Source organism: Papio anubis, chromosome 6 (assembly GCF_008728515.1).
Source record: "Papio anubis isolate 15944 chromosome 6, Panubis1.0, whole genome shotgun sequence".
Taxonomy (NCBI): Eukaryota; Metazoa; Chordata; class Mammalia; order Primates; family Cercopithecidae; genus Papio; species Papio anubis.
In genome coordinates this window covers 49,002,277-49,027,407 of record NC_044981.1, presented here as the reverse complement: position 1 = coordinate 49,027,407, position 25,131 = coordinate 49,002,277, and positions in this window count along the sequence as shown.

Genomic DNA, 25,131 nt, shown 5'->3' with positions numbered 1-25,131 from the left:
TCTTATACTGATTTCTTTTCCTAGGAGGGGCAGAGGCCTTCGTCTTTTCTCTGTCACTCAGGTTTATGACCAACTAGAGAGGAAAACTCTGTAGGAACTAGAGGGACATTTTTCTCCCTTTCTCTTCTCTCCAGGGAGACTTTCAAAGAGTGAAAAGTCAAAACCACTGGATATCTACTACTTATTTTTCTAACTGTAGCTAATTTCTGCCCATGACCATCGACTTTATATCCTTCTTTTTATCTACCTGTATGCACTCTGGATAATACTCTGAAAAGAAGGAGGCAGGGTACTTTGATGGGTAAATGAAAAACGGTCTACCAAACAATGGATTCAACAGTATCTTTGAAAGAAAGTAATATAATGTCAGGAGGAAGGGTAAATCACTGAAACAAACAGAAGTAGCAAGTCACTTTCTGCTTCCACCCAATTTCAATCGGCAACCCTCACGTCGAGGAGCTTAAATGCAGTTTGAGAGCTCATTTGAAACCAGGAGAGTCTGACCCTCTGGATTAGGAACTAATTTCATAGTTCTTAAAAAAAAAAACAAAATCCCCACAAACCGAAAAACCTCTTTCTTTGTTCCTAAATCTCTCCAGACTTTGCTGAACTTCAGTTCTTCACTGTCATTTCAGCAGCTCATATTCAGAAGCTTCCCTCCAGGCTAAGAAATCATCAGAAGGTGGCCAAACATCTCCCCTCAAAAAAAAAAAAAAAAGATTGTATTTCCTTTCATTTAACATTTACTTACATCATATGATGTAAAACTACTAACCAAGTTACTAATGTCTCACTCCTTAACATCCAACATTCAGTTTAAAATTTTAAATTTAAATTCAGCTATTATTTGGTTCATGACTTTTGCTTTTCAGACTCCTTATATTTAAAATATTAAACATATACAATAGCAACTACCTTAGATAACTCATGAAGGTAATGTCTCAGTAGCAAATCTTCCTTAAGAAACAGTAAGAAAAGTCTTAAGTTTTATTCTACTTAGTGACTAGCTCCCTTTCTGGCAAAAGTTATATAATTAGAAAAAGATTTTAAATTGCTTATAAAAACACTGTGATTATGAGATAAATAGTTTAGATAGTAAATTATAAAAATACTTTATAAAATAATAATAACAATAGTAAACCAGAAGAAAGAAACTTCATTTTACTATGTCCCTACTATGTATATATTAGGCGGATTATATAAGTTGTGGTATGTTACTTAATTTTATTTTCTTTAACTGGTGAAGATCAAATTCAAATTAAATATAAACTGCTTGTCTGGGTCTTCTCAGAGAAAAGAATGAATTCTAGTTTAAGTCTGTAGCAAAGATAAATAATCAGTAATTCTGTAAAATTATCTGTTAATATTTTTCATTCTCAAGGAGAATTCTTTCGAACTATTTTAAATATGTTAATAGCATCTGATTGTTTCCAAAAAAATTATATGCCAATTATAAATAACTCTTGTCTATTAATTAAAGACTTAAGAAATCTTAAGAGAGTGCTTCATGAATCTCTTGGAGGCATTTAAAAATAGATTTTATTTCTAAAATATTATGTCTAATATAGACTTTGTGTTATTGTTATCCCCTTTTCTTTAGTTTATTTTCATTAAACAAATGCTTATCAAGATCTTACTATGTTCCAAAATATGGCAGAAAAGGGGATAGACACTGCGGGGGATTGACAGGGAGGAGTTGAAATTTTATACAGGGGGACAGAGAAGATCTCATTGAGTTGATATTTGAGCAATGACCTAAAGGAAGTGAGAGAGGAAGCCACTCGAGAAAGAAATATTGTAGGTAGAGGAAATAACAAGCACAAAGACCTGAATAAGAATGTACCTAGAGTGTTTAAGTGACAGCAAGGAGTGGGGGGCACTGTGGCTGGGAAGAAGTTAACTAGGACGAATGCAGTAGGCCGGAGACACAAGAGGCCTGATAATTTTGATGAGGGTTTTTTTGGTGTGTGTGCCTTTACTTGGAGTTGAGAAAAGATTGCAATATTTTGTTTATTTTATTTTATTTTATTTTGAGATGGAGTTTCACTCTTGTTGCCCAGGCAGGAGTGCAATGGCGCGATCTCAGCTAACCGCAACCTCCGCCTCCCAGGTTAAAGCAATTCTCCTGCCTCAGTCTCCCGAGCAGCTGGGATTATAGGCATGCACCACCACGACTGGATAATTTTGTAGTTTTAGTTGGGATGGGGTTTCTCCATGTTGGTCAGGCTGGTCTCGAGCCCCCGACCTCAGGTGATCGGCCCGCCTTGGTGTCCCAAAGTGCTGGGATTACAGGCATGAGCCACTGTGCCCAGCCAAGATTGAATATTTTGACCAAATTTGACATTATAGGATCATTTTGGCTGCTATGCTGAGAATTCTCTGGAGGCAAGCAAGGGCAAAAGAAGTTAGGAGGCTATTGCAGTAATTCAGGTGAGAAATAATGACATCTTGGGCCAGAATGGTGAGGGTAAAGGTGGCAAAAGTTGTTGTATTCATGATATATTTAAAAAGATCTATCTGATATAATTTGATTACACATTGGAATGTGAAAAGAAAGAGAAATCAAGAATGACTCAACTTATTGGCTTGAGCAACTGAAATTATGGAGTTATACCTATTTATTATGAAAAAAAACCTGCCAGGCACCTGTGGCCCACCAGCACTTTGGGAGGCTAACGTGGGAGGATTGCTTGAGCCCGGGAGTCAAGACCAGCCTGAGTAACATAGCAAGACCCTGTCTCTACAAAAATAGTTTTTAAAAATCAGGTGGGTGTAGTGGTGTGCACCTGTGGTCCCAAATGTTCAAGAGATTGAGGTGAGAGAATTGATTGAGCCCTAGGAGGTCAAGGCTGCAGTGAGCTATGATCCTGCCACTGTACTCCAGCCTGGGTGACAGAGTGAGACCTGTCTAGAAAAAAAGATTGAGAAAGAAGTTTACGACTTTCATTTGGGGATGCATTTAGTTTAAGAAGCCTATTAAACTTCCATGTAGTGATGTTAATAGGTAATTGAATATACAAATTTGGATACTATGTGGTAGGTTGGGCCTGAAGATAAAAATTTAGTATAAATTTTGAAATTACTGGCATGTGAATGTTTTAAAACTCCACGGACCTGGGTCAGACAACATAGAGAGACAGAAGAATGAAAGTCCAGAGCCTGAGCTCTAGAGGCCATCACTTTTGTGAAGTTGGGCAGATGAGGAGGAATCCACAAAGGAGGAATAGAAGCAGGGAAGCGACACTGGAGGAGAACCAGCAGAGTGTGGTGCCTTGGAAGACAAGTGAAGAAAACATTTTAAGGGAGAAGAAATAATCAACCAAGTCACATGCTGCTGACAGATCAGGAAAGATGAGGACTGAGAATTCACAGTCATAACTTAGCAGGTGGAGGTCGTTGGTGAATTTGACAAGGGCAGATTTGGTGGAAAATGGGAGGTGTGATTGGACTGGATTCAAGAAGTGAAATAGAGCAGCAGTTAGAGGCAGAAGTGGGGTCAAAAGAGATTTTTTTTTTTTTTTTAAGATGAGAGAAATAATCACATGAGTGTACACTGATGTAAAAGATATATAGAGAGAACATACTGGTTCAGGAGAGAGTAAGGAGAATTGCTGAATGAATAATTGTACTTGTGTTGGGATAAGTGGGTGGGATTTATTGTACAAATGAATGGGTTGACCTGCCCAGGAGCACAGGCTGCTCATCCTTCGTAGAAGGAGGAAGACATATAAAATCCTGATAGAAATGTACATGGGAGCTGATGGATACACTCTTTAGAAGAAAGTAGGAGGTGTTGAGGATTTAGAATAGAAAATGAAGTCTGAAGTAGACAACTATGAGTGTGCACTGAGTGAAGCAGAGAAATAGAGTTTGATTGCCAGGAGCACTGAGGGCTCTCTTGAGGTTCGTGGTCATGCATAGGAAGTGAGATTGGTCAGCATGCTTCTCTTCTGTATGCTTTTCTCTAGCTACTTAGGCTAATTATTAAAAAGTGTTGAATGTTTTCATGCTAAAGACCATGCACTGAGGATAAAAAATGACTAAGACACAGTACTTGCCCTGGAGGAGCTCATAAGTCTACTGGGTTTAAAGGACCTATTAGCTCATAATGAAAAAATATTGTGATACAGTAGTACTACAAGGCTTGTTTACGGCATATACTCAACTGAGTGAAACTTAGTTTTTACATATCAGTTAGTCATAACAAAGTAAAGAAAATCACTAGAAAATGGTTATTCACTTTGACATTGGGCATGTCAGTGTGAAATGTATCTATGCTATTTATAAATGATTGTGAAGTGTATGACTTAGAGAAATTATAAAAATTATGGAATATTAGAGCTCGAATGGAACACATGATTCAGTCCCTTAATTTTACTAATGAAGAAACTCCACCTTAGAGAGGAAAGGCAAATTGTTTTATAGGGCGTGCCTGGTTACTCTCAATCCAGGACTCTTTGGCTTCACCACTCCACTGCCTCATTCAACCCAGTTATTCTAACTGCACCTGACACTGGACTTCTCCCTTCTGCAAGGCTGCTCACCCTTCCTTTGTTTGAGAACATAAATGGTTGTGGTTTATTTCAGAGATTAAGCCTGAAAAGGACTAGAGCAACCCCAGAGTGAAAAAGAGACAAAAGAGAAAACAAAGTAGCGAGTTCTTCAGGACAGAATCACTTTAAGGAACTTAAGTTTTCTCTAGATTTCTGCCTTTTAATAGTAGAACAAGTAATCAATGAAAATTTATTATTTATCATTGGACATTGTGTAGCATATAGAAGAATATAGAAAGAAGATCCTTACCTTTGAGAAGATTAAAATCCATAGGCTAAGTGATAGAACCCATTTACTCCTCCATTCTGTTCACCTTCCTTTTGTCGTTTCTCCTCCATCTATAGCCCAGACTTACAAAAACTAATTATGTAAACAGAAATCTTATATGTAGTCAGTAGCTTTCCTCTTAAATCTCTGAAAATATCAGATATCAATTAACTTTGGGTAAACAACACCTGTGGAAATAAGAAAATTTTTTTTCCAAAGGATTTATTAAATACACTTAGTCCAACCAGTCCCACTAGTCAACTAGTTAACTAATTAGTGAATTGATATTTGAGTGTCTGTTATACACCCTGAACACTTTTAGAAGGAACATCATATATGTTAATGATACATGTATAATATATCATACATGAAACATGAAAATGGATAGTTGGTAATGAGTTTAAGTTGATAAAGAATAGTTCTTAAACAACTTTTTGCTCGTATAGTTGAATAGGAATCTTCGATTTCTCTTTTTTGAGTCACGCACTACTTGTTAATTAAATGAAATTATACAAGTTGGAAATATATCTGTGTTTGTATGAATATGTATATGTGTATATACACATATATACACTGAAACAGGAAAAAGGGGTAATGACAATGTAGTCAATGACTCAGTTTGGTATTTGGGAGTGGAGGACTACCAGACTTTAGGAGAACAGGGTCAATCAAAAGTGCATGAGAACGCCTTCTTAATGATGAGGAACAAATAACTGAATGAGATGTTTAATATTATTTATTTTTAGCTTGTGTTTCCCTATTTACAGACAAAATAATAAAATTGGAAAGCCACATTCATCTTGTGCCATTCTTTTTGCTTTTTCTTAGTGGTGAACAATCTTTCCTAGTTCTCCATTCCTTTAATTGGTCCTTGGAGAGTCCTCTCAAACCTTTTCAATGACATTCAGCGAACATTTGTGAGTGGTGCCAAGCCAGAATCTCTGTGATAGCTCACAAATTACAGATTGAACTAAAGCTGTATTACTTCCTTTTGCAATGTTTAATGCATGAGTTTTCTTATTTGCTATGGTTAAGCTGATGACATACATTCTTTTTTTCTTCTTAAAGCTTCATGAATTACTGTGAATATGGTTTAAAATACATTCTTTAGAAATGATTACACTGCAAGCCTGTCCTTCTATTGTTTCCTCTGCACAGGATTTGAAGCCAAAACATTACGCATGAATGCTATATTTCTGAAAAAGTCCCAATACTCTATAGAGATAAATTTAAGATATTTAAAAGTCACTGATTTTGCTTTGACAGTTCTACACAGAGAAAAGTGAGTTTTGAAATATTTGCAGATCTCATCAATACCTCATAGATGAAATAAATGGCGTATCTTAGTACTTATATTAAATTAGCTTCAAAAATGTTTCAGCATTTTCTAGATACAGCTTCAGATATAAGAGAAAATTTAAATTTTTTTTTTAAAAAAGAGAAAGAAAACAAATTTAAAAAATACTCAGGACTGATTGCTATTTTCTGTGCATTTCAAAATTTTTGAGCATATTGTGCATTAAAATCCAGCAACTGTTACTTTGAAAACACTAATTGATTCATTAAATAATGCACTTCCCCCTTGTAGTTCTTTCTTTATTTTTTCACACTGATCATTTTTGACCTTTTTTCTAAAACTTTTTTAAGCAACAGGATCTCTGTCACCCAGGCTGGATGCAGTGATGCAATCATAGCTCACTGCAGCCTCAAACTCCTAGGCTCAAGCCATCCTCCCTCTGAGCCTCCCGAGTATGTTGGATTACAGGTGTGCATCATCACATCTGTCTAATTCTTAAATTTTTTGTAGAAATTTTTTGTAGAAAACCCATTATGTGGTCCAGTCTGTACTCCAACTCCTGGCCTCAGGCAATCCTCTCACCTTGGCCTCCCAAAATGCTGGGATTACAGGTGTGAGCTACTGTGCTCTGTTTTATATGTATTAGGTTTTTTTTTTGTTGTTGTTGTTTATGGTATTTCTTTAATGACAAGAATGAGAGCTACTAGAGGCCATGGATTTGGTTTATTTTGTTCGCTGTTGTATCCCCAGTACCCAGAATAAAGACTATGAAGAGGTGAGATAGTCCCTATCTGAATAATACACGATGGATTCTCCATTGGAAAAGAGGAATTTTTCAGAGGAGATAAGAGCTAGCTTTTACCTAGACGGGTAAGTGGTTTCCTAAGCATCGTTGTGTGGGAACACACATAAATGCACATGTGTGCTTTTTCGGATTAATGACTTTAAGAACTATCCTAGTTGCTATACAAAATGCATTCGCCCCTCCCCAATGCAAGACACATATTGTCACTTCTAGCTACTGCGTCTATCCCCAGTTCCAGATGTCTCTCATAAGGTTGAGTCCAGATGTGCCTCCACATGATTGGACAATATATAAATTACAAATTTACATGTCTCTAAGAGTCTCTTGAGGAAGAAGAACAAGAAATCTTTGCCTTGTCAGGAGTAATTGTTTCTTGGTGAGTCCAGTGAAAGTCTCTGCCTAGTTGATTGCCTTTTATGGCCACAACTGAAGTAGATGGAGAGGGATTTCTCTTCCAGAAGCTGCAATGCTTTTGTCTCCTACTCTCTGTGGGTATGGGTTTGTTGGGGATGGGGCAAAAGGTAGAGGATGAATTGCCTGGGCCTAGGGAATAGCAATGACAAGACTCTGTTTGCCAGAAATAGACTTTCTGTTTTCTTTTTCAACAATACAAAGCCCTTACAATTCTAATCAACTACTACTTGATTGAGTTTCTTTTCCACTCTTTCAGCTCTCCACGACTTTTGGTACTCTTATCTGGTCCTGGTACTTGACTATAGGCTATCATCAAAACCCTCACCCTTGCCTCCCTTTGCAGTTTGTTAGTTAGTAACTGGCTGTAGAACTCTGCCCATTTTCCAAATCTTCTTACTGTTGGCTTGACTGTCTGCTTGCTCTTTAGATCCACAGGAAAGAACAGGACTCTATCTCCTGCCCCTAGGCTTCTTCTCAGTGAAAAGTGTTTATAATTATTACTTTCGTCAGGCCAGAGCACTTGTAGAAGGGGTTTTGGAGGGGCCTGTCAGACCATGCTCGCCCATTTTTCTGGCTCTTCCCATATCACCACTTAATTTTTCCCAAGTCCTTCCCTCCCACACCTAATATTTGTTTAGGTTTTATTTGGCTTGAAACTGCCTGTCAGGCTTTTGCAATTTCTGAAGAATGCATGATAAATCTGACCCTTAGAAGCCTGGAACTTCTTGCTCCAAGCAAAAAAAGATCTCTTATAAAAAAGATACTTCCTTTTCAAGATATGTATCAGTCGGAAGAGTTTTCCTTTTGTAACACCTTACTGAAGTATCCAGCACAATCTAACTTTATGATGTTTTTCTCCACATCGCTCAAATTTCCAGTCTAGGTACAAGTCTGATTTGCAAGATATAAAATTCTGTAAAAATAGATAAGTAAGATTATCCTAAACTAATTATACTTTTTCTTGGCATAGAAAAAGAAACTTCCTAATTCTTTTAATGAAACAAGTATAAAATGGATATAAAAATCTGACGTAAATTACACCAAAGAGAAAACTACAGAGTATTAATGCCAAATTTATAAATTGAATATCAGCACAAAGATTCCAAGAGCACTTAAAAATACATCATGATCAAGTGGTGTTTATTTCAGGAGTGCAACTGTAGTTCAATACTTGGAAGACCCATAATATACTTAAATGTAAATAGAGCTAAAGAGAAGAAAAATCACTTGACAGCAAAGCATTTGACATAACTCAATAAGTACTCATATTAAAAATATACAATTTGAAACTGATAATTACTGCCTTAACCTGATTATATATCTAAATTTATAATCATTTATATACACTCACAAGCCTTAGCCCAAGAGAGCTAATGGGTCTTTCTTAAACATCTAGAGATGTTTGCTTTTTGTTAATCTCAGAAAAAAGACAAGGATGCACACTGAGCAAAAACCTAAGCACAAAAAGGCATAAATATTTTTATCTTATACTATAAACAAAGGGCAATTAATTATTCCAATATTTTTAAAAACTTATAAAAATTGAGAAGACCAGGCTGGGTGTGGTAGCTCACGCCTGTATTCCCAGCACTTTGGAAGGCCAAGGTGGATGAATCACCTGAGATTAGGAGTTTGAGACCAGCCTGGGCAACATGGTGAAACACCATCTCTACTTAAAATAAAAAAAAATTAGCTTGGTATGGTGGCACACACCTGTAATCCCAGCTACTCGAGAGGCTGAGGCACAAGAATCGCTTGAACCCAGAAGGCAGAGATTGCAGTGAGTGGAGATTGTGCCAGTGCACTCCAGCCTTGGTGACAGAGCGAGACTCTGTCTCAATAAAGAAAAAAAAATTGAGAAGGCCAATCACACAACTGAGAAAATGGACTAAAGACACAAATAGAAAGCTCAAAAAAAAAAAATGCAAATAGCCCTTAAACTGATGAGGGAAGAAACTTAATGTTGCCTGTAAGAGAAATGTAAATTAAAATTACAAATGAAATATTATATTCAACAATACAATAGGTACCTTCACACATTACTGTAAGGAATACAAAATTATATGTACATTAACCTTGTGATGAAGAAATTACTTCTAAAAATTTATCCCACAGGTACACTGGTAAAACAAAGAAAGAAAGAAATTATGTATGCATGAGATAATTCATTGCAGCACACAGTTTACTATAGCAAAAGACTGGGAAACAACCCAGATGTCTGATTGAAAAAAATATATAGTGCATCCATACAAAAAAATACTATGAAGCTCTAAAAAGGAATGAGAAAGTTTTCCCTATTCTCTTATGGAGTGAGTACTAGTTCAGTCAAAAAAAAAAAAAAAAAAAAAAAAAGGGAAGGTGAGAATAGCATGTATAGTCTGCTTCCTTTTGTGTAAGTAGTGGGTAGGATATGTGGTGCACTCTAAGATGGTTCTCAATGATCCTTGCCTCCTGTTATTCATGCCCCTAATACCCTTGGAATGTTGGTGGCAACTGTGACTTGTTTTCAACCAATGCAATATGGCAAAGATTTCCATGATTACATTAAATATTTTTTTGCCTTGTTAACATGTACAGGTTTCTTCTATCTTCTAGAACTAGTTATACAGTTATACAGTATCTATCTATCATCTATCTATCTATCTATCTATCTATCTATCTATCTATCTATCTCACATATCTTCTCCCAGTCTAGCACTTCCCTTTTTACTGTATTAATTTTTTCTTTTTGGTAATCAACTAATCTTAATTACAATAAAGTCCAATTTACGAACCTTTTATGATAGTGCTTTTTGTGTCCTTTTAAATAAATCTTTGACTCTCTCAAGGTTCTGAATATATTCTCTTATGTTTTCTTCTAAAGGTTTATATTTTAGCTTTCATATTTAGCTTATAGAATTTCTCAAACTAAGTTATTTTTAATTTTTTTTCCAAAGAGATAAGGTCTTTCTCTGTCATCCAGGCTGGACTGCAGTGGTGCGATCATAGCGCACTACAGCCTTGAACTCTTGGACTCAAGTGATGCTCCCTCCCCCATCTCCCAAGTAGTTAGGACTACAGGTGCATATCACCATGTCCACCTGACTAATTAAAAACAATTTTTTTAAATGAGATGGGGTCTTGCTATGTTGCCCAGGCTGATCTCGAATTTCTGGCGTCCTGCCTCAGCCTCCCAAAGTGCTAGGATTACAGGTGTGAGCCACCATGCTCTGCTTAAATTCAGTTTTGTGTATGATATGAATTAGGGGTCAATATTCACATTTTTCCCATATAGATATAGAAAATATAGATAGATATGGGTCCACATGACCCAGAACTATGTATTGACAAGGTCATTATTTCCCTTCTGAATTAAAACAGTCTTGTCAATGGTTTCCTTGCCTGCAATTTTTCCTTTGCTACAGTCCGTTCTTCCTGTAGCAACCAGGGACATTTTTAAAAATTGTAAACTGAATGTTATTATTTTATTCCTAAAAACTCTCCAATATCCGGTGTGGTTCCTCTGATGCTAAGAAAAAGCAACCACAATAACAAAACTCTAATAGCTTCTCATCACACTTAATAAACCTGAAGAATCCCATGACCCACACAAACCTACATTATCTGGTTCATATATGATCTGACACCATCTCTGACCTCACACTCTCCACTCTTTCCATCCCTTCTTCTACTGTAGTCATACAAGTCCCCCTTGCTGTTTCTTAAATTTTGTTTCAAGTGTGTTCAGCCTTAGGGCCTTTACTTTAGGGTTTCCCTCTACTCAGAGTGTCCATCTTCAGGTATTTCCACGATTCATTAGAGGACAGCATTTGCAATGCCATTTCTCTGGACTGGTATTGTTCTAAATGGTCTAAAATAGCACCATTTTTTTTCTATCCTTGCTTTGCTTTATTTTTCTTCATAGCACATTTCACTACCTGACATTATATTGTTTATCTGTTTGTTGTCTGTCCAACTCCCACATTAGAATGCAAGCTCCATGATGACAGGGACTTTGCTTTACTTATCTCTGCCTCTCAATCCTAGGATAGCACCAACAGTCAATATACTAGTATAGTATATAATACAGCATAGTACATAGTATATAAGTAAATTATATATTTAATATATCATATATATAATAGTATGATAAATATAATAGTATAGAAGGTAATCAATATTTGTTAAATTATTGAATAAATTACAAAACAAAAATGGATGTCAATGATGTTGAAAGAAATGCAAGGATTCAGAGTGAAGAGGAGGGTTGAAAATATATTTCTTCTTTTCCTTTAAACTTCTAATTATTTTGTATCATGATGTTTTTGCTTCCCACACGTGCTTTTGCAGTTATTAATATCACAAAGTGCAAAAAAGTTTCAAATCTTTTTGGGTTGAAATCTTGATTCTATTCTGTAATAGCTCTATGATCTTTGAGACTTTCTGAGCTTCAATTTTCTATACAATGGGAATTAAAAATATTCCCCTTGGCCAGGCACAGTAGCTCATGCCTGTAATCCCAGCACTTTGGGTGGCTGAGGCAGGTGGATCACCTGAGGTCAGGAGTTTGAGACCAGCCTGGCCCACATGGTGAAAGACCATCTCTACTAAAACATAAAAATTAGCTGAGCGTGGTGGAGGGTGCCTGTAATCCCAGCTACTTGGGAGGCTGAGGCAGGAGAATCACTTGAACCCGGGAGGCGGAGGTTGCAGTGAGCTGAGATCGTGCCATTGCACTCCAGCCTGGGCAATAAGAGCAAAACTCCCTCAAAAAAAAAAAAAAAAATTCACCATTACAAATAAAACAGGTAAAACTCCTACAAAAATGCCTGATATGTAGTAGAACTGCAAAAACTGTAACAGTTTTTACTTTTATATCATTTCCCACTTATAAATTAAAGGAGGGTAGAACCGATTTTTAAAAAGCTGTTTTGTATCCTTCACAGTTGTTCTTAGGATTTTTTTTTGTGTGTGTGTACATACTAAGAGCACATTATATCTTGTTGAATAAATAAATACATGCAAACAGGCTCTTAAGAAATGAAATCACAAGAGGAGCCTGTTTCCTCTTTCTCTGTCTGTCCCACATTGATTTACTGATTAATAACAGGATTAATCTGTCCCTGTGCTAATTAGTTAGAAAATTCTCTGGAGAACAATTCCCATTTTGCATAGTATCTTAGTCCTACAAAATATTTTTGATTTATTACTTTTTCTGTAACTTTAGAGCTAAACCTTTTTGATACCTCAGTATGCATAAGTTGTATATTTCAATGATTTTTTTTCAATAGGCAAAATACGTCTTTCTCCCCCTTCCCTTTTCACTTCTAAAACCTCACAAGCTGTTAAAATGTCCATCCCTTCTGCTCCATTTCCTCACCAAAATCCTATCACATACCATATGAATTTTTAACCCTAACACCTGTCTACCCACATGGTTCCAGAGGGGTGGATTAAAAAATATATTAAAAACAATAAAGCCCACATAAATCCCTATGCAACTAGCCCATAAAGTCTATAAAATATAGTTTGTCAACACTAATTGTCTACTGTATACATAACCTCAGTGACCAGAAGAACACAAATGAAATGTATAAATATCACCCCTCTTCTACTTTTCTTAGTTCCTGACCAATGATTGTGTTATTCTTCAATTTGTATAGTTTCGAAAACCTTGCATTTTATGTTTTTGCCTCATTATCCAGGTGTCAAGCAATCCTCCAGGCTGCCGAGAAAGCTGATCTGTGAGAACTGCTTCCGCCTTAGGGTGTGGTTTATGATAGAGAAGGACAAGAAGGAAGTGTGTTATTGCCATTTTTAATTTGACTCATTAACTACACAAATGCCTGGTATAACAATTTTCTCATTCTCGTATTGTGTGTAAGTAGGGGAGCCTTTGAAGGAAACTCCTTTATGAAGCCTTAACTCTGAATATTTGAAGTTCTATATACTGGGAATGAGTTAATGCCCCTGTAGGGCACCTGGAATAATTGACAAGTTTCTTCTTCAAGCCTTCTTTATTCTCTCATACTCCTCACACTAACCTCACTTTTCTGCATCTGATGATCCAGTTGGCAGCCAAAGGGAAGTGATGTGTGGAAGCAGCCCATCCTACTGGTGAGAAGTATTTTATTAGACATTGTTCAGAATCGCTGGTACATGTTGATTAAAAAAAACAAAAAAGCAGCTCAATTTTTAGTTGATTTTATCATTGTTTTAAGATTTTATATAGACAGTCTAATTTCTTATTGCTGGCACCCGGGGCACATCACTCCTACCCACCCTTGACATGCCACTGATCATATGCCAGAGTTAATGTCTCAAGAGACATTGAGGTATATTGTTGCGAGGCCAATTCAGTAATGAGAAGATGACTACTTTGATGAAAAAGAAACACCTATCTTAATCTCATTCTGTGTCAGGCACTTGATTTAGGAAATTGCATTTAGCTATTTTTTTCCGCCTTTGCTTACGCTTTTTCTTTTTGTTTTGGGAAATTTTATGCTTAAGGGACTTACCAATGAGGCAAAAGAGTCAATTTATCAATTATTTAAGTCCTCTGGTCTACCCTTTTCTGCCTGCTTTAAAGGTCACCAAGAAAGAATAAAATGAAAACAATAAATTTGATAAAGTACGACTTTATGTGGGAAGCAATGATTTCATCACTGATTAATAAAATACAAAGGAGACCAAGTTTGGGTATCCTAATTAAGCCATTTACTTTGCTATGCTTTATAGCCTCGGACCACAATCCAATCCTAATCTTGATTTTTTTTTTTTTTTTTTTTTTTTTGTCTTGAGAAAAGGTGTCCTCTTTCATAAGGTGTTCGGGGCTAGAATGTTCACAAATACTATTGATTCTACTAACATTTTGGAAAAACAACTCAAAAGACATGTCTTATCCAGTGAAATATCATATTTCATTGTATCTAAAATGCGTTTTTAAATAAGATTTTCTTGGATTTCATGTACTACCAAGAAAAAAATGATGCCAATTATGTATGGTCATATGCCTTGCTTTGAAAAATTACCTAGATGTTTGTTTTAAATGTATTGCAAATAGTTTTTGAGGTCTATCTAGACATCAATTTTGTAATTTATGTCACACATAAATATACAAAAAAATCTTTAAATAAAATGAATTACTCAAGATAGCTTAAAAAGTTTCACACTAAGAATCTATTGTATATCATTTAAAAATGGAAAGTTGTCAATGTCTATGTTTTCTCCCAAATAATATTACCTTATGTGTAATCAAGACTTTTGGTGATGTAGCATTCCTTTAAAAAGCATTCCAATATTGCTGCCAGGATTTTCTTTGATAATAGTGCTCTTCTGATCTTACTGGGAGGTGTTGGGCAAGCAGGGGCAACAATGGTCATCCTAAATTTAATGACCTCAGCTTCCACCTTATGAAACCAGAAAAAAGAAGAAAATGAAATCCAAAGACAGCAGAAAACAGAAAATTATAAAGGCCAGAGTGGAAATTAGTAAGATACAATGGAATAATATTATAGGGAAAATCATTGAAATTAAGAGCTGTCTTTTTGAGCTTAATAAAATTGAAAAGCACTTAATCAGATTGATCAGAAAACTATAGAAAAGGCACAAGTTAACATGATTGGAAATCTAAAAGGTAATGTTACTAATGCTGTACAGATATTCAAAGAAAAATGAGGAAATATTATCAACTGTATGCCAATAAACTTGATGTCTTTGATGAAACTGACAAATTCCTTGGAATATACACACTACCAAAGTTTACTCAGGAAGAAAAATAAATACGAGTCGTCTAGATTGGAAAGGAAGAAGAAGAATTGTCTTTATTAATAGATGACATGATTGTCTATGTAGAGGATCCAGTGAAATCTGCAAAAGAGATACTAGAACTGAGTTTAGAGATGTTATAGGATAAATGATCAATATAGGAAAATGTTCTTTTCTATATGTTAGTAATGAACTATTGGAATTTAAAATAAAAAAATGACTTATTTATCAAAAAGTTTGAATAAGTAGAATATATTTTACAAAGATGTAAAAGACTTGTCCACTGGAATCTACAAAACTTTGCTGAGAGAAATAAAGAATATAAAGAATATAAGGAAACTTCAGGGAGTGATAAACATGTTTCTTGTTTCTGATGGTATCCAGGTGTACATATGTGAGTTGTACACTGTATATAGGTGCAGTTTATCTATCATGTGTCACTTATGCCTCAATAAAGCTGTAAAAAGTTAAAAAACAAAAAATTACAGTTTTTAAATTTTCTATGCTGCGAGGAATGGTAAAATAATTCGGGTTGCTTACCTATATTTCTGTTTCTCTTTCTTCTAGATACAACACAGAATTACATTTTTACATCTCTTTGAACTGGGGTATGGTCATATCCCTTACTTTGATTAATGAAATAATGAGCAAAAGTATCTTATGTCCCTTTTTAATAGAAGCATTTATAAGTTTGTTGGTGATTTCCTGCTGCTATGTTACAAGTCGTGGTCCAGACATTAAGTCTGCATTAACCTGGGATGATATGGAGCAGAGTTGATGACATGTGATTGATATTGGCCTATTGAGATATTAAACTTTATTGTTTTAAGCCAGGTGTTAGCAAATTTTCTTCTCTAAAGTTCTGGATAGTAAGCATTTTAGGCTTTGCAATCTCTGTTGCAACTACTTAACTCTACCATTTTTGTACAAAAGCAGACATAGAAAAAATGCAAAGATGGATGGATGTGGCTGTATTCCAATGAATCTTTATTTACAAAAACCGGCAGTTGTCCAGATTTGATCTGTAGGCTGTACTCTGCTATCTCCTGTTGTAAGCCATTGAAATTCGGGGTTATTACCACAGTTTTAGCTAGCTTATCCTGACTAACAGAGAAATTGAGACACAGACTCATGCTAGGCTTGATATGGAGTACTAAATGGGAAATCAGTTTCCCTTTCTTCTTCCACGTCAGAGTAGAGTAGCAACTGTGCGCATCCATGTGCATTCCTGAGACCAGTGGGATGATGCTTTCTCAATAGCCAAAGAAAAGGAGGTTACATGGCAGCACTGTAAGTGCCTATTTGTGAGCACATTTATAACAACACCTTGAGACACTTCCAAAATGATGAGGGCAACCATATTCAAATATATAGGAATTTGATCTATTAACATTTGAATATTTATTGGAATTATGACCCTATGTTTTAGTTTTCAGTTGGACTTGTCAGGAAAATTGGGTTTTAAATATCTTATTTAAGTCATTGTTAAAAATGAGTATTACTTACATGTTTACAAATGGAGCCTAATGTGATATTACACATCTTTAATGTAAATGACTTGAATATAATACTTTAATAAGAATAAAAATTCTTTAATAATCTAATATTACTGACTCCTCACATTGTCAGTAAAAATAATATAAGATATGGCTTGTAAATTTTCCTTAGCAATAGGTCACACCACATCCAGTAATTACTGAAAGCTTCTAGGATGATTACTTGCCATATGAAAACCTGATTTTTTTTTTTTTTTTTTTTTTTTAAGATAGTCTTGCTCTGTCACCCAGGCTGAAATGCAATGGTGCGATACCGGCTCACTGCAACCTCTGCCTCCCTGGTTCAAGTGATTCTCTTGCCTCAGCCTCCCGAGCAGGTGGAACTACAGGCGCGCACCTCCACGCCCAGGTAATTTTTTTTTTGTATTTTTAGTAGAGACGAGGTTTCACCACGTTGACCAGGCTGGTTTCAAACTCTTGAGCTCAGGTGATCTGCCTGCTTCGACCTCCCAAAGTGCTAGGACTATAGGTGTGAGCCACCGCGTCCGGCTAAAAACCCGACATTCTATCTGTGCATCACAGACATACACAGGTAACATCTCACAATCAACCAGTGCTTTGATAAATGTTCTCTATTTGATAATTATTGGTCAGAGTTATGGATCCCATTTGATAATTTATACACTTCTGTGAGAGCAGGAGGGAAATATGAGTCTTGCACAGGCTTCTAATGATTTTCTGTCACCTTCACTCATATTTCATTGGCTAAAGCAGATCACATGGCCATGCTTAATGTCAGAGGGAGTGTGGAAGTAAAATCCTATTTTGTGCCCCAAAGGAGAACTCAAACATTTTGGGGTTAGCCCTAAAGAATATCACAGTTAGGACACTTGTCTAACTCACTTGGCTACTTCTAGTTCCAATCTTATATACATGCATTTTATATATCCCCTCTCTACTCTTTCTATTGTACTATGGATCAATATTGAGTCTGTTAAATAAGCTATGAAGTTCTCTTTGACTTTACATGAGGAAAAAGAGAATAGACTAAACATGGCATAAGAGGTTTGCCTTAATTATCCCTGTTCTCTCTAATGTCACCAGTCCTGACCTCTGCCTGATTTTCTTTAATCTATAAATAAGCACACATTTGCTCTCTATCCAAAGAAAACTCTTTTGGTCCTCTTGCCCAGACTAGCTAAAGTTATTTGCTTTCATTCTCCTGTTGGTTTTAGGAACATTTTGCTATTCTGTTTCCTTCATATTTCTGACTGTTTCTTCCACGTCATACTTTCTAAACATTCTACTACTCTTCTGAGCTCCCAAACATGGGTATACATTAATGCCAAATTATTAGTCAATGGCTCACTTTCTCAAAATAAAAAGGTTAATGAGATTAAGTTTAAATCCCAAGTCTAGCCCCTACTATGTGTGAAAACCTAGATATTGGTTCACCTCTCTAAGCCTACTTTTGCTTTGGTAAAAATATTACCCGATAACATTTTTAAGGAGGATTAAATGTGAATGAACTTGGTAAATAACAGATACATTCCACATGCTTTTTTTTCTTCCTTCTCCTTTTTCTCCTCTCAGACTCCTTACTTCACACTTAATTTTCTTTTTGCCAAAACCAGTATTAAGTGCCTTAAAGCTGACTTTGTTGTTTTAAATCACTCCAGGTTTAATCTATTTTAAATACTATAGTTCCACTAGACTATTTTGTACAAGATGAAAAAATAAACAATATGTTTTTATTGCATAACAAAGTGATATTATGAGATGTATCTGAAGAAGATTAAAGTTCAAATCCATTCAGTAGGTCAGTTAAGATGAGCTCAATATGGTCTCAATTTACATCTTCTACCAAAATCTTATTCTCTTACATAAACTTATACTTTGAGAGATTAATTTGTTGTGAATTAAAATTTATCTGCACATGACTTTTGTCTTTCTTGATTCATTCCTGGAATGTCTTCCATGACCTCTTTGCTTATTTTGGTTTTCCTTTTTTTCTTTTTCTTTTTTGAGACAGGGTCTTGCTCTGTTGCCCAGGCTGGAGTGCAGTGGTGCGATCACGGCTCACTGCGATCTCTGCCTCCCATGCTCAAGTAATCCTCCTGCCTCAGCCTCCCAAGTAGCTGGTAATACAGGTATGCACCACCACGCCCAGCTAATTTTTGTGTTTTTTGTGGAGACTGGTTTTGCCATGTTTCCCAGGCTCGTTTTGAACTCCTGAGCCCAAGTGATCTGCCTACCTTGGCCTCCCAACGTGCTGGGATTACAGATGTGAGTCACTGTGCCTGGCTATTTTAGTTTTTCTTATTTCAAATTTTATTTTCCCTTGTGAAGTCACCCAGGGCTACTCAGCCCACAGAGATTTTATCTTCTCTACTACTGTAGTGTTCTGTGTCTGTACCATTGATTTGGTGGTTGAAGTATCTCAAAGTGCACTATCATTCATAAGTTTTTATATAATAAGAGAGTATTAGATAGGATAAACTGTTGAATTAATCAACTTAAAAATCAAAGTAGATTTACAAAATAAAAGTATGTCTTCCTCATAGAATAGTTGGAGTGTTTTGGGTACGGACATCCACAAAGTGTTGCAGAGACCTAGGCGCCTTCCAGGTCAGTGTTCCACTATTTCCTAGAGCTATGCTGTCTAACATAGTAGTCACTAGCCTGCATATCGCTATTGAGCATTTGAAATGTAGCTAGTTCTAAATTAGATCTACTGGAAGTGTGAAATATATGCCCATTTTTAAAAAAGTATAAAAATGAAAATTTAGATTTAATAATTTTCATATTGATTATATGTGAAAATAACAATATTTTATATTTCTTGAATTAAGTAGATTCAATTAAATTTATTATTTAAATTAATTTCACCTTTTTGTTTTTGGCTATTAGAACATTTAGAAATGCACATGTAATATTTTTATTAGGCAAGACTGTACCAGAGTGTTATAATCATCTTGGATTTTCTGCAGCTGATAGAAGACAGAAGAAACGAGTCAGATGCTTGTAAGCTTTGTATGAGCCAGGCCTAAATATGTCAACCTAATCTATGTGATACATGATGTATATGACACATGTATCACATGTGTCCACAAACCCTTAGCCAGAACTCAGACATACATTCATCTCTCAGCCTTCTGGCAGGAAAATCAATGTGTGTCCAGGAGAAATAGGAAATTGATTTTGGTGACTGCATAAGCAGCCCTTTTTGCAAAATATATACTATGCATATGTACATGTATTCGTGTTTGTGTGTGTGTGTGTGTACAGGCATGCATATATATCTATATCTCTATTTATCTATCCATCATCTATCTATCTATCTCTATTTATCTATCCATCATTAGCTATTCATCATCTATCTATCCACCATCTATCTCTATCTGTGTGAGTAAATAAGTGTCTTGCCACCCCTATTATAAACCAGCTTTTTGAAACTTTTTGGCATCTTTTCCTTCCAAGCCTTTCACAGTCACTTAAGTGCACAGAGTCTCACTAAATAATTTTTGATAGATTTGAATATTAGTGAAAATATGGAGCAAGAAATGTGTATATCTGAATTGGGAGATACTGACGATATTGACCTTACTGTGTGAATGTGTGTGCAAAGGTCCAGAGGTAGTGGGGTGGGTAAATTGGAAATCAAGAAATTATTGGAAATTTGACAGAAGAAAAATTTGTGAAAGGCAATGAATACCATACAGAGATATATTCTTTTTACTTTTCTGTTCTTTTTTTTTTTTTTGAGATGGAGTTTCATTCCTGTTTCCCAGGCTGGAGTGCAGTGGCACCATCTTGGTTCACTGCAACCTCCACCTCCCGGGTTCAAGTGATTCTCCTGCCTCAGCCTCCTGGGTAGCTGGGATTACTGGTGCCCACCACCGTGCCTGGATAATTTTTTAAATTTTTAGTAGAGATGGGGTTTCATCATGTTGGTCACGCTGGTCTCCAACTCCTGACCTCAGGTGATTCACCTGCTTCAGTCTCCCAAAGTGCTGGGATTATAGGCGTGTGCCACTGTGCCCGGCAACAGAGGGATATATTCTTGATGCTATAAAATATAAAATAACTTAATGACTGAAGTGCAGTGGGAGATGGTAATTACATTATTTAGAATAAACTAATGTTGTGTGCATTGATGTATTAGGGTGAGGAAAAGCCTTGGATCAGTGAGGACAGAGAGAAGGCTATTGATGATGTAGGGAGATCAAGTCAGGTTTATTTAAGATGAGTGTTAGGAGAACAGAAAGGGAAAGATGGTACATTAGTAGCCTGCTATTTCCTCTCTTAAACTTTGTTGCTCCACTTTTTCTAAACAAAGACATCAATTCTGTTTTTTTGAGATGGCATACTGCAGACTTCTGTTTGTTTATTCTTCACATGCAAATTACCTCTTGTTTTCCAGCCGGTCTGCTCTTTTTAAAGTCGACACAGGATAGGTGGAAGGCTTATGGCATTGTAGCCCCAAATAACAAGAAAATGCTAAAGTTTCTTCATTTTTAGAAATCCCATGTGGTATACCATGAAATCAAGCTGTGACTGTTGGTGTCAGTCTCTTTTGTCATACCAATTGTTTTTCTTCCACTGGGGGAGGGTAATGGAAGCTCATACACCTGAGGGAAAAAAAACACCTTGATCCTGCAATGTCCATGTGGTTGGTGGAAGTGTCAGTGACAGTCATATGTACTTCGTGTTAACCAATCTGCATTGTCTTGAAAAGAGATGTTATCTCTTTTCTTTTAGAGAAACGTAGAATGGAGTCTGTGAAAAATCTGCCACTAACTTAGCAGTTGCAACCATGTGTGTTAGTTGGTGCACATGCACATATCTGAATTGGTAGATACTGACAATATTGACCTTACTAGAACATCTGAATGTGTGTGCATAGGTCCAGAGGTAGTGGAATGGGTAATAAAGGATATTCTATACTGCATAGTGATTACGGATGAGGGCTTAGTAAATTGAAGAAGTTATGAATGTAAACTGAACATTTATTTTTACCATATTGTGATCAGATAATCCTACATTAAAGCATCTAAATATGATTTGTGCTTTACATCTTTTGTTATCAGAATATTTGCTTTAATACTCTGTTTTAAAATAACACATTTTACTGATATAAGCATTGCAGTGCCTATTATGTTATCTGATCTTCATATTAATCCTTTGAGGTAAGAAAATTATAATTATTTCCATTTAACAGCTAAGAAAACGAGGATTCAAATGGGAATATGAGTTACTCTGGTTCATACTATGCGGTGACTAGTAGTGGAGTTCAGACTGTTGGTATGAGGCAGAAAAGAGAAAGCAGGTGTAGTTTAATCTTAATTGGAATGTGATCCAATCAATTGGAATGTAGATGACTTGCTTTAGAGTCATCCAGAATGTTTGTTAAAAAGTCAGATTTCTGAGCCCAAGTAAGATCTACTGAGTTACAATTCCCAAAAACAGTGTCTGAAAACCTGTATCTGCCGTAACTATTCTAGGAGCAGTAACTATTCTATCACTAGAAAGTAGAACTCAATTAGGCGTTGGAGTTTAAAAATCCTGGATTTGAATTATAGCTGTGTGACACCATGCCACTTTTCTTGTATTTAAAATATGGACAATAACATACAACTATGCACAGTTTTTCTTAATGTACAAAACAAAACGGAATGAAAAAAAATGATTTCTGAAAAAATGGTGAACGTAGCTTCATGCCAAATGTGGGTTTGCTCTATTCTTGAGAAACACATGAAAATTAAGACTGTTTACCCACAGGGGAATAAAGAAAGAAAAGGAAAATTAGTAAAAATAAATACAGACATCTATTAAAAGAAAATAAACTTGGCTACAGGTCATGCAGGCTTGTTTAGCTAACTGAAGAACTCATCTGAAAAACGTGGGCCCCAAGCTTAGAAGGAAATATAAAACTTGTGAACTTCAGAGTTTGGGTTGTCTCTAGTACAATATAACTCTGATTGCCTGCTTGGTTAAGCTTTTTTTAAAAAAATCAATTCCCCTGACAATCCTGGAAGCAGAACATGAATAACTTTCAAAAGAAAAGAATCTTTGTTGTTTGCATAGCACAGCTTTCCATTCAGTTGGAAAAAATTACTAAAATTTCCCTTGAAAAGCAGTGATTGAAATGTTCTAAAAAATTCAAAGAACTTTTTTGAAAATATCAGCTTCAAAACAAAATTTCTCAAGGTTTTTATAAAACCAAAACACCAAAACCCTGATGGGTGCTCTCTTATCTCTGGCCCATATGTTGTTAGCTAATTTGATGCTCTGAATATTTTGGAAAAAATAATTTTATGTATCATGGAGACAGATTTCCCAGTGCCTCAGCTTCATGCTGGGATTGGGTCAAACACTAATGGAAACTTACTTATTTCTGTCAGGCAGAAGAGATAATAAGAATAATCAGCCTTTTTTGAACCCATATTTTGGGCCAGACACTGTACTAAGCACTTGGAAAACAGATGAATAAAACAAGATTTCTTCTCTGTAAACATTGACAGTTTCATATTTATAAACTGTAGAAAATAATTTCAGATGCTGAGAAACCTATATCAGCATCTATCATTTCTTTAACATCCTTTAGGCGCTCAACGGATGGAACTTTCAACTTGATTTGGGACTTTAGAAATGAAAAATTTTCCTGTAATATCCATTATACAAAGAGATGTTTAGTAAGTAACTTAGATTTGGTCACTGGTGAATCAAGAATTTAGGATCCTTCTTGGTTTTGACCCTGACAACCTGAGAAAAAGGATCAGCTGTTTTGAAAGTTCACTAAAACTTCAGAAAGAAAACTTATTGAGAAAATATTTAAATAATTTTGGGATCCATTTTTGCTGAACCAGTTGGCTAACTGAATATTTAAGAGGTAGATCAATGAGAGGAATTGGTTTGATTGATTGATTGTGTGATGGACGAAGGTTGAGAGAATTGGTTTAGAAAATAAAATACATATAAGTGAGAGAAATATTACATTGCATGTACTGGATGAGAAATGAACTCATATGAAGAAAATTCTAACTAAAGCTGCTAGGTTGATCATCATCCCACTGGTTCTGCGGGTTAATGTTTTAAACAATAAAAATTTAATTTTTCAAATCACATTTCAGTTTTGTCATCATGGTTACATTATAGGATACTTGATAAATGAAGAGAATAAACATTTTTACAGCAGATATAATTCAAGAAACTAGAGTTGAAAAGTGACTCATGTATGAGAAGTCACATCCTAGTTTTCCTGTTGTTGGTGGAAATGTGCCCTGACTGTCTCACAAGGGTGGTAGAGACACTCAAAGGAAGGAAATGCCTTTGAAAACTATAAAAGTAGCATCCAAATTTTGTCTATTATTGTAATATATCACCTTAAAAATTCGTGGTATACTCTCCAAGCAGTTGCATGGTAACTTGCAGTTGTACTTGAAAAGGGGAATTCTGCCAAGAATGAAATCAAATAAACATAAAAACAAGCAAAACAAAGAAACAAAAACGTTAAGACATCCTACAAAGCCACATTTCAACTAGGTCCCATGAAAAATCTTTGCTGATTGTTTTTCAGATCTGAATTGAGCTTGGTTTCAAGAGACAAAGATTCCATTAAACGTTATTTTCTCAAGGTAATTTAGGGAAAAAAAAGAGTCCAAAAATGTGCAAAACAACTGCATTTTCCCCTTTAAAATTCACAGTGGATTTTATAAGAGAACCCCCCTTGGTGGTTTTTTTTTTGACAGATGGTAACATCTATTCCTACCTATTTTTGTTTGTTTTGTTTTGTTTTTTTGTTTTGTTTTGTTTTAGAGCTTGGATATAGTCTCTTCCAAGGGGGTTTGAAAAGCTAGTTAGCTAAGGTGGAATAACTTAGGCTTAGGAATTACTTGAGAAGCAGTTCTCAAGTTACACCTATTGCCATGCCATCTATGGTATGAATTTATGGTATGGATTTACAGTGTACAGATCACACTCCTAGAAATGCCGGTCTAAGGAAATAGTAATTTCTACTATTCCGGACATGTGAAGGTTTGAAGATTGCATGCTGAATGTCTGTAGAAATACTCAGTGAAGACTTACTTTTGGTTTGGAAATATTATCTGTTTACCAGAAGCAACTTCTATGCACAAACCCTCCAATTATCCTGTTATTTTCAATTACTTGTTACATTTATACTGACTACATTAAGTGGCAGATCAATGGGCAGAATGTTGATTCCTTTTTGTTATTAAAGTCTTTGTACACTCATTTTACTTACTTTTCCTAACCATTAGTTTTTGCCTACCAATTTTTTTAAGCTTTGTTATCTTGTGTTTCATTCATTCGACTGACATTTAAGCATTTGCTTTATTATTGGAACTATGCTAGGGACTGGAGTTAAAAGATGAATAAGACATGGTCCTTGCCCTGAAAGCCTGTAGATACAGCACTGAACAAGAACACTATTTTCTTTGCTTTTAAGGAGCTTCTTGTCTACTTTTAGGGTTCTGGATTATCTGTCTTGCTTCTATTTCACTGCAAGCTCAAGCACTGGTATTTCATCC